Source organism: Miscanthus floridulus, chromosome 16 (assembly GCF_019320115.1).
Source record: "Miscanthus floridulus cultivar M001 chromosome 16, ASM1932011v1, whole genome shotgun sequence".
Classification (NCBI taxonomy): domain Eukaryota; kingdom Viridiplantae; phylum Streptophyta; class Magnoliopsida; order Poales; family Poaceae; genus Miscanthus; species Miscanthus floridulus.
This window is the reverse complement of record NC_089595.1, coordinates 7679710-7696974: the sequence shown is the minus strand read 5'-3', so window position 1 is coordinate 7696974 and position 17265 is coordinate 7679710. Positions and strand designations below refer to the sequence as shown.

Below are 17265 nucleotides of genomic sequence, written 5' to 3'. Positions count from 1 at the left end.
GGTGTTTGATTTTGTACAGGAAAACAAAAGAAACCAATACAATGAGGTTTCACTGGATGTTTTTTTTTGTTTTTCCTATGAAAGTTCAAGGATAGGAAACTTTCCTATGGTTTTCCTTCCCCCATTTCTTCCTATGAACCCAAGGCCTCTACGGTGCTTATTCTATAGGATTTCTGATTCCTACATTTTTTCTTTGGAAATTCTATGAACCAAAGGGGCCCGAAATTTGGCATCATCATTTAATTTTGAAGTTGCAATACCAGTGCATTGTGCTTATGTAATCCATATCTGAAACCTATTGTTTACTGCTTGAATTTCATAATATGTAATCCATATCAGTACATGTGCGTTGTGCTTATGTAGAGGGTATTTGGTTAAGGGCCACCGGCTGCCACGCCACAAATTGTGGCTCGCCACGGGAACCAGAGCAGTTGTTTGGTTGTTGACTTAAATGAGGTTGCCACAGCTTTACTCAGTAGAGAATGAGCCATAAGAGTGTGGCGGATGAAAACCCACCACTGCCACAACTCACCACAGCGTGGCTATGTGTGGCCAAGATCCAACCAACCCCGTAATCCATATCAATATGAAACATGTGTTACTTGTTATGAACTCATCTCTTGGGTTTTCAATTAAAGTCCTCTTCCACTATCTGTAACCTAATGTTTACTGCTTGAATTTCATAGGAAACTATGGAAACTATACGAGCAGAACCTGTTGCTAATGGGCACGAACCAATGACAAGTGATGATGTTGTTCTCATAGTCCTTTGCCTCTCCCATGGCTAGGTCCACTCCTAGGTTAGCGGCAACACCCCTTTTTTGAAGAATGCTGGTATCCTGACAAGCTCCACCAGAACAAAGACAGTGGCGGAGAGAATGCTTCAGGAATAGCTTGTTGCTGAACAAGAAAGTTTCGGTAACCTCGTTGAACAAGTGGATGAACTGAAGAGGAAGACAGAAAATACTAAAAGGGAGTTTGAGGAGTTCAAGATACAACAACAGGAGGAGTACAATAAGCTATGTGAGGATATCATGCGCTTCAGCTCTTCTTCTGGTAACTCTCAGTCGTCAACTCTGTTGGCTTGATGTAGTGAATACTTGTGTGCTGGTTTGATGTGGTGAAACTATCAGCGGGTTCATGCTGATGTGTAAACAATAATTTGTTGTATTTGATTGTCATGGTGAATAATTATGTAGATATCGTTGAATAATTATGTAGTCAATCTGTACAATAGTGATGATCTTGAATTACTTTTATGATGAATTGATTGTTGGGCACGTGGTAGAAGCAGGCCACATGATCAAATAAAAATGCGACATGTGGATGAACCATTGCATGACACGTGAAATAGCCATGGCACGACACGTGGGCTAATAAAGATCTGACACGTGGAAGGAAGCTATCAAGCCATGTGGCCGAATCAAAAAACAAAATGTGGATGAACAGCACCTTGACACGTGGTTGAATACGAGACAGCCATGTGGACCAATAAAAATATGACACATGGTCTAATGAAGAAGTGACACGTGACCCAACCGGAACACGATACGTGTGCAAATAGAAAACTGACATGTGGAACAACAAGGGCCCGACACGTGGTCCATTAAGAACCTGAAACATGCAAGAACCAAAGATGGCCACATTGTCCAATAACAAGGTGACACGTACCCGAACCTTCTCCAATGCAACCGGGTATAGCAGGTACACGTGGAAAGCATCACCAACGGAAGAAACCAACAACATGGATGCCCCCTGCCACGCATGCCAAAGTAGTTCTATGATGATCAGTTTTCATCATAGATCTATCCAATTCTATGACAAATTTCTAGAATCATCGTAGAATTGCAAGAATGATGCGACTTCTATGACGAACCAGTTTTCATCATAAATTCGTCATAGAACTAAAATTATGACGAATTTAGCTCCTTCAGCGATGAAAGCTATTCGTCATAGAAGTGGATATTCCTAGTAGTGGCTCTTCGGCATGAGGGGCTTCAGCAACGACACCAGCATCACCTTCACCAACACCTTTAGCAAAACCAAAATGACTTTACTCTGCCAACTCATTGGCATAAAGGGACTTCGACGACGCCTTTGTCGTCTACACCAAAATTGCCTCCGCCAAACACCTTTGTAGGAGGGCCTTCAGCAGTAGGGGCTTCATCATCATCTTTACCCACTACAATGGCTTCAGAACCTTCGTCAACATCCACGACAACTCACTGTCATCACCGATTTCAAGGGGCTATGTCAATTCCTTTGGCACCAAGGTCTACTACACATTCGTCACCACTTCAACTTGAGGGGCTCATCAACAACTTCGTTATGGACATCTACTTCCACTACTATGACTACACCAAGCGTGACTGAGGATTCAGTCATGAGTACCGGCGAAGAGGGGCTAGGGGAGCATACTAGAGGGCCAGCCACTTCGGAGGGTGAAGATTTTTGTCCGATTCTCATGAGATCAAAGACAAAGGCCTCGGAGATGAAGGCATGTGCGCTGAGAAGATACTAGAGATGAAGACCTAGGAGACAAAGACTTGTGCATCAAGAAGGTCCTAAAGGTCTGCACGCCGAGCAAAATGGACAAACCATGTCATAGAAGCGGTTAGAGGAGCCCAAGCCCAAAGATGAAGACATCAGAAAGATAGGCACTTGGAGCTAGAAGCCTAGGGAATTAGAACATGTATAAGCTAGAGTTCCGTGCATGCTCTTTTCTTCATGCCCTTTTTCTATAGGGTTTTGTGGGATGGAGTTTTTAGTGAGGCGCGCACGTGTAGGTTACAAAGGGCGATCCTCGCAACCAAGGTTCAAGTTGTATCGTGCCTCTTCTTGTATGAGCATCTACTAGGTCATGTAGTACCGGCATAACCTAGTAGCTGAGGAGCTACTGCTGAGGGAGCCCATATGATGTATGGGCCAATTCTCCCCTAGAAGAGGCACAATAGGAGTTATTGTAATAGCTTGTGAATCCTCCCCCACTAAGAGGCCGCATGTAAATTGTCGTGACTATATATGGTGCCAAGAGCATAAGGGCAAGGGGTCTCTCCCTCCTACCCTCATTTGCAAACCCGAAGCCGCCAAGCTCTCTCCCCTCTACTCTCGGTTCCAAATCCAAGTTGCAACATGTACTTCTCCCCAATTTCTGTCTTTTCACTGATTTTTTTTCTTTTTCTGTTTTCCAGCCAATATGAAATTCATGTTTTGCCCCTACCTTATCCTTTTGCCGAGGAGGCATGTTGCTCGGCTCCTTTCTCTTTCTTTGTCGCCAGAACGACCACCACTACTCTCTCTTGTCTCGCCCGGTCCGCCCGCCGTCTTCTGCCGCCGCCCAAGAGCACCTAAAAATAGAGTCCTAAAAAGCTGATTTTGGGACTTTGACAAAAACTATTGGAAGAAAAAATAACCTCTCAATCCATAGTTCTCCAAAAAATAGTTCCAAAATATATTTAAGTGGAGACCAAAGTTTTATTCATCTGAACAGTACCCGGTGAACAGTAACAACAAGAACAGGAGGGTTGAGAACGCGGCAGACTGCCCCAAATCTGGTTCAGTTTGGCTCCGTTTCTGGGATTGTGAAAAGATTAGTAACAACTTTTGGGATCTGTTGGAGGGGAGGTATTTTTAATAATGTCTTAAATCTAGCTTTTGGGAATGGTGCCGTTCCAGCCGGCTGGTTTCCCTCATATTTCACGTTTATCGAACTAGTCAAACAGTGTTTTTCTCTCACACAACCAGCCAGTTTTAACTAAATTTCAGCCAAATTTTAGATCAGCGAACAGGAACGATGTGAGGACCCGTGTCAATCAATGCAAGTATATAGGGCTTGAACCGTGTTGTCAACGGAGCGGTCCGTCCCTCACCGTTGGATCGCCGATTCCAGCCATCCTAGCGTCCGTCACCATGCGGGCCCAAATCAGTCAACAGGCGGCGGTCGCGAAGACCATTTGCTACGCCAGATGACACAAGGGTCCCACTTGTAGCCGGACCACACCTGGCGAGAACTCCTTGTCTGGCTCTGGCAACCGTTTGCCTGCTTTTCTACTCTCTTTTTTAGGGGGTGTTTGGTTCTAAAATTCATGTCACATCGAATATTTAGATATTAATAAAGAGCATCTTCTTGTATGAGCATCTACTAGGTCATGTAGTACCGGCATAACCTAGTAGCTGAGGAGCTACTGCTGGGGGAGCCCATATGATGTATGGGCCAATTCTCCCCTAGAAGAGGCACAATAGGAGTTATTGTAATAGCTTGTGAATCCTCCCCCACTAAGAGGCCGCATGTAAATTGTCGTGACTATATATGGTGCCAAGAGCATAAGGGCAAGGGGTCTCTCCCTCCTACCCTCATTTGCAAACCCGAGCCGCCAAGCTCTCTCCCCTCTACTCTCGGTTCCAAATCCAAGTTGCAACATGTACTTCTCCCCAATTTCTGTCTTTTCACTGATTTTTTTTCTTTTTCTGTTTTCCAGCCAATATGAAATTCATGTTTTGCCCCTACCTTATCCTTTTGCCGAGGAGGCATGTTGCTCGGCTCCTTTCTCTTTCTTTGTCGCCAGAACGACCACCACTACTCTCTCTTGTCTCGCCCGGTCCGCCCGCCGTCTTCTGCCGCCGCCCAAGAGCACCTAAAAATAGAGTCCTAAAAAGCTGATTTTGGGACTTTGACAAAAACTATTGGAAGAAAAAATAACCTCTCAATCCATAGTTCTCCAAAAAATAGTTCCAAAATATATTTAAGTGGAGACCAAAGTTTTATTCATCTGAACAGTACCCGGTGAACAGTAACAACAAGAACAGGAGGGTTGAGAACGCGGCAGACTGCCCCAAATCTGGTTCAGTTTGGCTCCGTTTCTGGGATTGTGAAAAGATTAGTAACAACTTTTGGGATCTGTTGGAGGGGAGGTATTTTTAATAATGTCTTAAATCTAGCTTTTGGGAATGGTGCCGTTCCAGCCGGCTGGTTTCCCTCATATTTCACGTTTATCGAACTAGTCAAACAGTGTTTTTCTCTCACACAACCAGCCAGTTTTAACTAAATTTCAGCCAAATTTTAGATCAGCGAACAGGAACGATGTGAGGACCCGTGTCAATCAATGCAAGTATATAGGGCTTGAACCGTGTTGTCAACGGAGCGGTCCGTCCCTCACCGTTGGATCGCCGATTCCATCCATCCTAGCGTCCGTCACCATGCGGGCCCAAATCAGTCAACAGGCGGCGGTCGCGAAGACCATTTGCTACGCCAGATGACACAAGGGTCCCACTTGTAGCCGGACCACACCTGGCGAGAACTCCTTGTCTGGCTCTGGCAACCGTTTGCCTGCTTTTCTACTCTCTTTTTTAGGGGGTGTTTGGTTCTAAAATTCATGTCACATCGAATATTTAGATATTAATAAAGAGCATCTTCTTGTATGAGCATCTACTAGGTCATGTAGTACCGGCATAACCTAGTAGCTGAGGAGCTACTGCTGGGGGAGCCCATATGATGTATGGGCCAATTCTCCCCTAGAAGAGGCACAATAGGAGTTATTGTAATAGCTTGTGAATCCTCCCCCACTAAGAGGCCGCATGTAAATTGTCGTGACTATATATGGTGCCAAGAGCATAAGGGCAAGGGGTCTCTCCCTCCTACCCTCATTTGCAAACCCGAGCCGCCAAGCTCTCTCCCCTCTACTCTCGGTTCCAAATCCAAGTTGCAACATGTACTTCTCCCCAATTTCTGTCTTTTCACTGATTTTTTTTCTTTTTCTGTTTTCCAGCCAATATGAAATTCATGTTTTGCCCCTACCTTATCCTTTTGCCGAGGAGGCATGTTGCTCGGCTCCTTTCTCTTTCTTTGTCGCCAGAACGACCACCACTACTCTCTCTTGTCTCGCCCGGTCCGCCCGCCGTCTTCTGCCGCCGCCCAAGAGCACCTAAAAATAGAGTCCTAAAAAGCTGATTTTGGGACTTTGACAAAAACTATTGGAAGAAAAAATAACCTCTCAATCCATAGTTCTCCAAAAAATAGTTCCAAAATATATTTAAGTGGAGACCAAAGTTTTATTCATCTGAACAGTACCCGGTGAACAGTAACAACAAGAACAGGAGGGTTGAGAACGCGGCAGACTGCCCCAAATCTGGTTCAGTTTGGCTCCGTTTCTGGGATTGTGAAAAGATTAGTAACAACTTTTGGGATCTGTTGGAGGGGAGGTATTTTTAATAATGTCTTAAATCTAGCTTTTGGGAATGGTGCCGTTCCAGCCGGCTGGTTTCCCTCATATTTCACGTTTATCGAACTAGTCAAACAGTGTTTTTCTCTCACACAACCAGCCAGTTTTAACTAAATTTCAGCCAAATTTTAGATCAGCGAACAGGAACGATGTGAGGACCCGTGTCAATCAATGCAAGTATATAGGGCTTGAACCGTGTTGTCAACGGAGCGGTCCGTCCCTCACCGTTGGATCGCCGATTCCATCCATCCTAGCGTCCGTCACCATGCGGGCCCAAATCAGTCAACAGGCGGCGGTCGCGAAGACCATTTGCTACGCCAGATGACACAAGGGTCCCACTTGTAGCCGGACCACACCTGGCGAGAACTCCTTGTCTGGCTCTGGCAACCGTTTGCCTGCTTTTCTACTCTCTTTTTTAGGGGGTGTTTGGTTCTAAAATTCATGTCACATCGAATATTTAGATATTAATAAAGAGCATTAAATATAGATTAATTATAAAATTAATTACATAGATGAAGGCTAATTTGCGAGACGAATTTTTTAAGCCTAATTAATCCGTCATTAGCACATGTTTACTGTAGCACCACGTTGTCAAATTATGGACTAATTAGGCTAAAAAGATTCGTCTCACAAATTAGTCGCAAGTTGTGCAATTAGTTTCGTAATTAATCTATATTTAATACTCCATACATATATCAAACATTCGATGTGATAGAAATTTTAGGAGGTACTGCAGAAACCAAACAGACTCTTAGACTGTCTGCAATACGTGAAGATCTAAAATCAGCTTCTAATAGAGTTATCTATACAGAATATTTATTTTGGGTTATCTGAGAGCCACAACCTAAATACGAGTATTTTTTTTTTGAAACTCATTTGAAAAAAAAAGATTTTTTTTAAGTTTTATTGTCGAAGAAGACGATATTAAACTATTTCACTATAACGCTACCGTATGAATAGGTCTCGGATTGTAGGCTCGCTGGAGACAGGCTAAACGCGCACCCACCAACTCATACGACGCCGCGCACATTGCAAAACCCTCTTTGCCCTCTCACGCGGCGTATTTACATATTTACTGACATTTTTCACTGACACATGACATGTTTATACCATTCACGTCGCAACGATGGTAAATATGTAAATAATCCCTCTCACGCCGCTTCTCTTCCTCTCCCTCTAGCGATCGAGGGAATCCAATGGCGCAAGCGGCGAGGCCACCGGCGTCGGCGTAGCACCCACCGAACCCTAGCCTAGCCGGCACCTCCCGGCCGGCGCCGGCCGCTCGCCGCCCCGACACGCCGCGGAGGGCCGCGCAGGTGATCGGCTAGCTCTTTCCCCACCCCGCGTGAGGGCACCGCTTTTCACCAAATCTTCCTGGCAACCGCGGTTGCTGTCTATTATGGGTTTTGTTGTGGTGGAGCGAAATGGGGGTTTTCTTGAGATGATTTTGGGGTTTCTGTGCTCCGGCCTCCTTGCGGGTTTTGTGGCGCCTGCTCGTGCGGGTTTAGTATCATGAGGAATTTTTTTTAACAAAAAAGCAGAGCATCATGTTTGATGCGCGCATGCACTTACTGCTCCGGGCGGGTTTTGTGGCGCCTGCTCGTGCGGGTTTAGTATTATGAGGAATTTTTTATATAAAAAAAAAGAAGAAGAAGCAGAGCATCTTGTTGTTCGTCATGGCCCCGGCCAATACTTTGCGCAGTATGCTGTGTACTAATAATAGCTACCAAGTGGGGGTTTGCTGCAAATGGCTCACCAAGTTTCTGTTGGGTCTTGATCTTTCCTATCTGTAGTTTCTGTGGATTGTTTTCGTTGCTGTGAAATTTACTGATGCGAGATAATTTGTTCCATTAGGTAGACAACGTCTCTGGTGTGATTCTGTTCTCACGTTTATGTTATGATTTCGTATATTACTATTGTCTTGATGAGGCCTCCTGCAGAGCGCCTCTGTCTCACCCTCTGTCATGATTTTTAGCATGTACTTAACTGATGAAATTAAATGTTGTGCTACTTTCACCTCGTAAAAATTAGATTTGACTCGCTTACACAAATGTTTGGTGTCAATATTTGTGTTTATCTTCTATCATGCTTTGGAACACATACACCCTATCCTGTATCTGAGATGGTCTTTCATTTGCTTCGCTCTACTACTCAGGACACGCCACCTTGTGCAACATGTGGTGATGGTTCAGGAAATTTTACCCGTTGTCAGTGCAAGCAGTACACAAGGTGTTCGCAGGTCCCTTTCTTTTCTTCTTACTGAATTTCGTGATTGTATTCTGCACAAGCGATTTAATTATTTCATTGGTGCTTGTTTGCGGTTTGGTTGCCAAATTCCTCGAAGATATCCTGTTGATCAGTTGTGATTTGTGTTTATGCTTGTATATAAGTGCAAAGACGACTATTATATGGTTTTCTAAATGTCTGCCATTTTCTTTTGGTGCGAAAGTCTGAAAAGATTTGTGGATGTAGCTCCAAAACTCTGCATGTACCTGATTCCTTCTTATGTTGGAAGATAGAATATTGACATGTGAAATATTAGCTTCCGGCTTTGTGCACATCTTTCTTTTATGTAGGCTCTAGGCAGATCATTCAAATAATTCTGTGGCCTGAATTATGTTAAATTTTCATGCATTTCTTGTACATTGGCAGATCTTGAATTCTGTTATCTTATTTATAGCTGTATCGATATGAGAACGGTGATTTCTTTTTTCTGTTTTGCTTCATTCCAGACAGGAAGAAATTCATCATACTAATGAGTAAACTTCCAGAGCCAAGGGAATTCTAAGACCAGACTCTTCTGATAAGCTGAAGACTCCTAGATATTCTGGTGGTACATATTCAAAACCCGATCCACGAGTGAAGCTGATTCCTGCAGAAGCCATTACTTATGTACAACATCGGAAACCATATGGTAGAACTGTTGGCTCAGCTGGGTCACAAAAAAGACAATGCAGACGAAGTGTAACACCACCGCCAAGTTCACGTAAAGTATCTCTTGTGGGATCGACGCCACTCACTCAAAAGCCTATGCCATCTGGTTCATCCAAGAACTCGTGTTTATTGTCTCCTAAAAGACTTGGGCGAACTGAAAATGGACACCCATCTGCTGGGAAGAAGCCTGCATCACCAGATCACAAATCTTCACAACCTTCAAGTGCTAATTTGAATACTGATGCTACTCCTAGAAATATTGACAGCATGGACAGTACAAAGGCACTTGCCGGGAGTTATGATTCGAGTATTTTTCATTCTCAAGACCAGAGTAGTCGAAAACTGCCTGCTAATTTACCAAAAGAGGCAGTGGTAAATCCTGTGTCTCCTAGTCCCAAGCAAGTGCGTGTTCCACATCCAAGGATCCTCTCGGTACAAAGGCAGGACCTTCTTCTAAGAGTGTAGGCACACCTGATAGTGGAAGCATCAATTTAACTGCAAGTACTGCAGGTCCTGTCTTGCAAGCATCAATTGTGGAGCCTGCTTTGTTAAGCCCAACATCTGTGCTTAGTCAAAAGCCCATGGAGGTGTATCCGGATACAAGAGCTGCAGCTCCAATCAGGCAAGAACCAAGTGTGAAGCCTGTATTGCTGACCCCAATACCTGCTCACAGTGAAACTTCCACCGATGTATATTGTAATAGTAGATCAAGCCCTAATCCCAGCACAAATTTGTTGAACAAAAAAAGCAACCTGGCCACGCTGCAGCGCAAAGACATTTCTCCAATACATAGGCCACAGTCTGTGGCTTCTACAGAGCATACTGCTTTGTCAAAAGAAAGAAACATGGTGGACAAAAACATTTCTCCGACGCACAGCCTGCAGTACATGACTCATGCACAACTTACTTCACTGTCAAAAGAGATTTCAGCGTCCTCAACTAGTTGTGACAGATCTTCAGGTATACTAAAGATCCTAATTTGTTATTGGGCGTAACTCTTGTGAAGATATGCACTCTCACCTATAGTTTTCACTTGCACATTTGAATCTGCTATATTTTTTAGGTTCATTTCATCCTTTTTTTTGTAGAATACGCAGGAGAGCACAAGATGCATTATCAATCAGAGGCCCGTTGGATGTAAGGAATTGGCTTATTGTGCAATTCTTTCTTGCTTTGTGTATGCATATATGTATGGGGAGCCACAATTATTCTATGGATGGTTATACATGTTTGATCTGTCCCTTCACCTGAGAATAGGCAAATTTCGTTTCTCTACTGCACTGTTACTTGTTGCAGTCCCTGAGTATATCTTGCAGCCAGCCAGTCATTCAGTAATAATATTTAACCCACAGACAATTTGATATTCCAATGGCATAAACTCTTATACTTTTTAATAAGAATATTATCACTGAGTGAGTGAGGGTAACACGTGACTGTATATTGTTTGGAGCTGTCTCTTGATTTTACAGTGATTGTTTGGAGCTATCTCATGACTGTAACAGGTGGAGAAGCTAATTCCTAGAACATTAATTGTCTACACCATGCTTCCTTCGGTTCAAAATAGATGTTGTTTAGGCTTTTTTGCTATTTTCAAAATACATATGGCTCTACAACTTCTATGTAACTTTAGTATACTTTCTCCTACTTTGCCCCTCCTTGATTTCATCATTAATTAACTACTTTTCCCATGTATCCCAAGCATGCATCAAAATTAATAGGCACACTTTAGGAAGGATTAAATGAGGGTATAAAGTTGGGCAGCCTTAGGCTACTACCGACAGGCCCTAACTCTAAAATGACATCTATTTTGAACAAGAGGGAGATGTAATTATCTATGACCTGAACATTGAAGCAATGCGATTATGTTTTCTTCTTTAATATGGAAGTGTCAATCTTTTTGCTCTAATAGTGATATGTTATGAAATCTGTAATATTATGCTATTTTACTATCTGCATACTTTTCTTTCAGTCAAATACTAATATTAGGATTCCATGTTTCATTTAGGGGCAAATTTCATGTGACTGGAGAGTTGACACATACTTGTGATGGACTTGAAGCCCATTGCCCAGATGTGATGGACTGCAGAGCTTATGAAGCTTCAAAGCAAATGCCTGAAATTTTAAATTTAGAGGCTGTACCTCTTTCCCAGCTGTGGCCGAAAAAGTTCAAGATGAAACCCCCGGACGATCAGGATATTAGACTATGGTTTATAAGCAGTCACCAAAGGTATATATGCCCTACTAAGTGTAGTTTCTACTTGCAAGGAACGCCAGGAACAGTTCTGGTTAAGTAACTTTCAAGTTGCATATATGCCAGTTACACTTGTGTCGGTGATTAAGTTTCTTAAGGCTTGTGATCACATCTATAATAAATGGTAAAACGTTTACTCTGGTCTTAAAAATCATGCAAGTGTCTGTATTTAAAAAATCAAAACCCTTGGTATTTAGGAGTCTCTCTGGACCTGTGCACATGTCATGCATGTATCTTCTCTCTGATTAGCTTAACAATCATTTATTACAGGCCACATAGGAGTTTTAATCATCTTGTTGACAAACTTTCCTCACATATTGGCCTGTTGACCAGCATTGGTGATGCTGAATTGGCGATATTTTCATCCAAGTTGCTTGCACCAGACTATCAGAGTATGTATGCATGTTCGTTTTTGAAGAGAATGTCTGCATGTTCTTGCAAACCTCTGTTTCCATTACTCATCCTTTTACTGTTCTAACAAGAATGAGTGTTTTTGCAAATCTGTTATTGTCTTTTCCCAAGCTTCTTTCTTTCTTTTTTTGCTAATACTTGGTGGATTTGTTTCTATCACTTGACTTGCACAGTACATGGAGTTTGCATGGACCTGTTTAAAATATTAAAGAGTTTTTATTATATCTTTGGAAAACTAGTGTGCAGGTATAAATTTGTCATCTGACTTCTAAACAATTATTACCATAATAGGGAAGAACGATGAATTGTATTTTTGGGGTGGGAAACATCTGAGGAAGAAGTGGCGTAAACCCAACAATCATATACAAAATGTGAACAGAAATTCCAGTCCACCAAATGAAATTTCTTGTGACAGATCTGATGAGATAGGCATGAAATTGGATGCAATAAAAGGCAAGGAGAGAGAGAATGCCATGTCTGATATTGGTGTGACATTAGATGCACGAGAAGGTGAAGAAATAGACAATACAATGCACGTCGCAAAAGACAGCGCTATAGTGAGGGACAATTATGAGGGGATTGCAGAGGCATTGGATTTAACAGGAGGCAAGGAGACTGATAGGGACAATGACTGTGTGGCAGTGCTCAGAACTCCTGATTCAAACCCTGCATCCAGTTGCACAGCTCCTGGTGCTTCACTTCTTAACAGATGCTGCAGTCATGACTCTGCAAGCAAGAACAATTTTAGTTTAGAAGGTTACACTATTCAACTGATTGCTCTAAGTCTTGTTTTGATCAATCCTCAGTTTCTTATTAAGCTTCTTACTTTCCATTTTTTTTACAGATTCTGCATGTCAACCTGCTGACAGATCTTCGGCTAGCTCAGAGCTTATGCTGGACATTCCCCCTGGGTTTTCTCTAGATGTGCCCCCTGGCTTCACAAAAGCCCATCACCGTCGGCTTCAGATCAAAGATACTCCAGTGTCTTATGCCGATGCTGTTACCAGTCTAGTTTTGGACTGTCCTCCAGGATTTCCGATTGATATTCCTCCTGGCTTTACTGAAGTTCACCGCCAGCTCCCTGCAATTTCTTCTGCTGGGCCAGAAGCTGGTGTTTCTATCCATGGCATTTAAACGAAGCCTCTCATTAGGTTCTCTCTAAATGTTCCAAGGTCTGTTAAAATGGAAGTTCCTCCTGGATTTACTGTGCATGCGGTGAAAAAAGAGCCTTGGTTGCCTGTTGATAAGACCACAGAGAAGCAAACTCCATCTCGTTTGACATCTGGTGCATCTCCACTGGCAAAAGGTGCAACAGCCGATGAAATGAAAATCACGTGTGATGAGGTACAAAGTTGCCCCCATCCCTCTCCCCCACCCCCCCCCTATTTGTTAACTAAAAATGTTGTGTTTTGAGCAGTAATTCAGCATCTCGGGTTGGCAACTGTCCACTTACATCATGTTAAGATTTACGAAAAGCAGGGCACATAGAACTTTATTGACCGTTTGAATGACTAAATTCCATCCATCGGTTTACAACATAGCTGATAGGATTTCTCGAAGGGCATGCGATGTAGGATGTTGATGATGGTACATGAACCTTCTTGTACACGTGGGAAAGCCATGTTGTCTATTTGCATCCTAATCTGCACATCTGTGCATGCGAAATTCATGCATCTGCATGCTTTTTTCAGGCACTCGCACTTTTTATTTGGCATCGGAGGGGTACTTAAAAAGATTCGTCGTTTTGAATGTACAGGTAGAAATGGAATAAGATGAAATTTCAGAGGAGCGAGAGTTTCCAAAGATCAGGTGGCTTTCACACCTGTATCGCGGGCCTTCGGACGACAGCACTGAAGTTTGCGGACCAGTATCGGCACACTTGGCTGACAAGTTTCATGATACAGGCGCACATGAGAAGCAGACGCATCCAAGAAAGAGAGGCCGGCAAGAATCACCAGAGCGTTCTGCTGTAGACGGTGGCGGGTTAAAGGGCCTCTAGTCCAACTGGTTAGAGCGTCCCGGCGGCACTTCTCAGGTCCTGGGTTCGACTCCCCGTGGGAGTGAATTTCAGGCTGGGGTTAAAAAATCTCCTTGTCTGTCCCACGCCAAAGCACGGGTCTAAGGACCGGCCCGTTCTCACAGGGCGACGGTGCCGCTGTGTAAGGGTGGGGCAGAGGTTCGGGGGTTTTCTGGGCCTGCGTGAGAATGTCTTCTTCTTAATGCAATGCCTGGGGGTAGTCATACCCTCGCAGGTCCAGTTTTGTAGACGGTGGCAGAGCATGGGGACCAATTCCAAACTAACTAAACTAAATGGCACAGATTTGTGCATGTTTGTGATCCATGACCGTACTCAAACGGCTGTTGGCTGGTGCAAAATAACGAGTGACAAGAAACAGAGTTGTATGAGCTCTAGCTAGCTACTACTATTCTGTGTTGTGCGCAGTGTGCATGACGTTGTCCTTGAAAAAGCCTGCCAAAAGATGGAAGAATGCAAAAGATTATTATGGTGTGGGTGAGAGAACAGGTAATGCATGTAGCCATGCAGAATTACAGGTGTCCTTGTTAATGCCGCATGCATATACCATTTTAATGCCATGCAGAATTACAGGAAAGCCCAGTTTGGCTGCAGATAGGGAAACGGTAACGAGAGATGATTCTCACCACAGCATAACCGAAAAACCTGTTAAGATAAAATGGATTCTCCACGTTGTACTCCTTGAGCAGGTATGTATACCTGCATACCTGTTGAAGATTGACGAGGAGGAATATGGAGGCCATGGAGCTCTACTTCAGGAGGTGCTTTTCGCTTCTTTCACCCTTTTCCTGGTAACTATTCTATTCTCTCTCTTTTTTGAGCCAGTAACTATTCTTTCTTTTTTTTGCAAATTACACAAGTACAGACGTAGACGCTCAACATGCACGCATACTCATCCCTATGAATACACGTACGCAAACCCTACCCCTATGAGCCAGTATCTATTTTGCTTCAAAAGCAAAGGATCAATCTCGATTTAGTCATTGACATGTTGTTTCCATTTTTGTTGCTTGCAGCTTTCGTGGACGCTAGTATACAGTTTGGCTCACTTTTGAGAAGCTCCTTCGTGCACATACCATGCGACCTTTGTTCACCGTGTCAACTAGAAGAGACTCACCAGGACAGTGTAGATTAAGGAGCATTTTAGAACGAACGTTGTATCAAAAACGGTTCTGAGTTGTAATGTTATTTCCCAAACCCACTGTAATTTTGGCACTATGGCCAATGGGATTAGTTCAGTGCCAAGTAGAACACTGCGTATGGAATCCTCAATCAGAGGGCAAAAATGTTGATCACTGAGTTTGCAGTCAAACAACATTCACTTGCATCAAGCTGTGAATTCGATGTGCAACTTTTAACACATGAGTTGTTCTGGGTTTTGTTACAGGCGATTTTATGCAAAAGCAAACTGTAAGGCAGCTTTATTTTATCAGATTAATCATATCATCCTATATGTATCATTGTGCCTTTTCCATTGGAGTTATCGATACGAGGGCATTTTGCCTTTGCATATGTTCCAATCTGTTTGGTCAGAAGCATCATTCCATAAACCCAATGCCAGAGCTCTGTTCTAGTATGTCCTGGTGCATGATTATTACTATCAGAAATATGGTTATTAAGAGCTGCTAAAAATAACCTTCCATGGAAAAGTTTGCACCAGATGATATGATATGAAGACGGAGGTAGTATGCCTGGCTACCAGATCTGCCAGCACCAAATGAACATGCTTTGGCTTTGCCAGGATAGAGCACTAGGTTTGAACAGCCTTGCCGCATGAGAAATATTACTGATTTACAAATTTAATTAGACAATTATGTCATTTTCAACAACATATATGTATGCATCCGCATTTGTTTCCCCGGTGCATAAATCGGGTGAGCGACGGGTGCACGGAAGTCCGCGTGCGCTCCCCTCCCCGATGCGTGCCACGTGGAGTCCGACCCAGATGCCGCAAAAGCAGAGCTCGGTATCGCAAGTCGTGTTGGGGCCGGCGATTTGCAAAAATGGGACTCGAAACATCGGTCGTTTGCAGATTTGACACTGGACCCACATTCATAGACACATATGGACCCACCCTCGCTTCCCTGGCTGTCGTACGGCACCATGGGCCCGTCGTCGCCGTGCGATGTTGTCGGACTCCACACGCCGCACATTGGGCACGGGAGCGCACGCGGGATTTGGTGCGCCCGTCGCTCACCCAATTTATTTCCCATATCCAGACGTTTTTAGACTCCATAACTTTACATAAACTCCTTTTAACTTAAACGGTCTTATTGTTAACTTAAATGGTCTTATTCTTCATTCTTTACAAGAAAAGGATGGAAAACATAAGATTTTTTTTATTGGTTCATCCATACCAACCTGGATTCGTTTGTTTCTGTCACTCTCCATTTGACACCATTAGCTGTACCTGCATCTTGTACGTAGTGTCATCGACTATCCATCTGCCAGTCCATTATTACTTTATTACTCTAGTTTTCATCGTCAGAGAAGAAAAAAGGTTCATTTCTTGGTGGCTTATGCCTGCTAACGTAATATGGTGCGACTGCATCTACTTTATCAAATATATATTTGCTGCTGAGTACCTTATAGTTTGCTACAGATGGGACACCTGTGGGAAAAATGTTCAAACTTGGAGACGCATAAAAAAAGGATATGCATCGTCTCTGCTATCCAAGAAATACAATCAACTGCCAAAAATTAAAATAGTGCAGACAAGAAAGTAGGATGATATCATTCTGAAGTATTGCATTGGGCCATATGCATTATCTGATATTTCTCTTGTAGTTCTTCATACAAGTTTGCCATATGGGTGAACAAAAACTTCATGTGTATGGTATCATTCTCATTTGGGTGAACAATTATGACTTCATTTATATGGTCAAGAAGTTTTGTAAAAGCAATAGTACGCCTATTGTTAGGATATAAATCCATCATATTATTCACGTTAACCTAGCTTCATGCTAGTTAGCTGGGCAGATAGATGATATTGTCAAAATCCTTCATGAGAATGGAAGTACGGAACCCTAACCAGCTGATCAAGTGGTCTTGCTCTTTGCTCCCAATTTTGGCCTGTTATCGATCTTCCATGGGCGGTGTTTCTTGAGAAGAAACTTAGAGAGGGTCAGAAGACAGTCTGGACCATTTTCTGTCTCCATCCTGAATGTCGACATCCCCATGGGCGGTGTTGCCTAAGAAGAAACTTAGAGCAATAATAACAAAAGGGCAAGTTGGGAGGCGATAACTTTGCATGCTTGGTTTACATTGATGCAAGTCTCACTGTTCAGTATAATAATAATAACATCACAGGGCACCTCAAGCCTTGTATGGTCAAGATATATATATATTTTTTAATCTCTATATAAGGCTGCTTGCATTGCCTGGAGAGAAAGACATGCCCTGTTCTTCATGCCACA

General features: G+C 43.1%; 1 pseudogene; it reads left to right on the top strand.

Annotated features, from left to right (window-relative positions):
- The first annotated feature begins 7414 nt into the window (after positions 1 to 7414).
- On the top strand, positions 7415 to 15269 carry LOC136513766 (uncharacterized; annotated as a pseudogene).
- The last annotated feature ends 1996 nt before the right edge of the window (positions 15270 to 17265 follow it).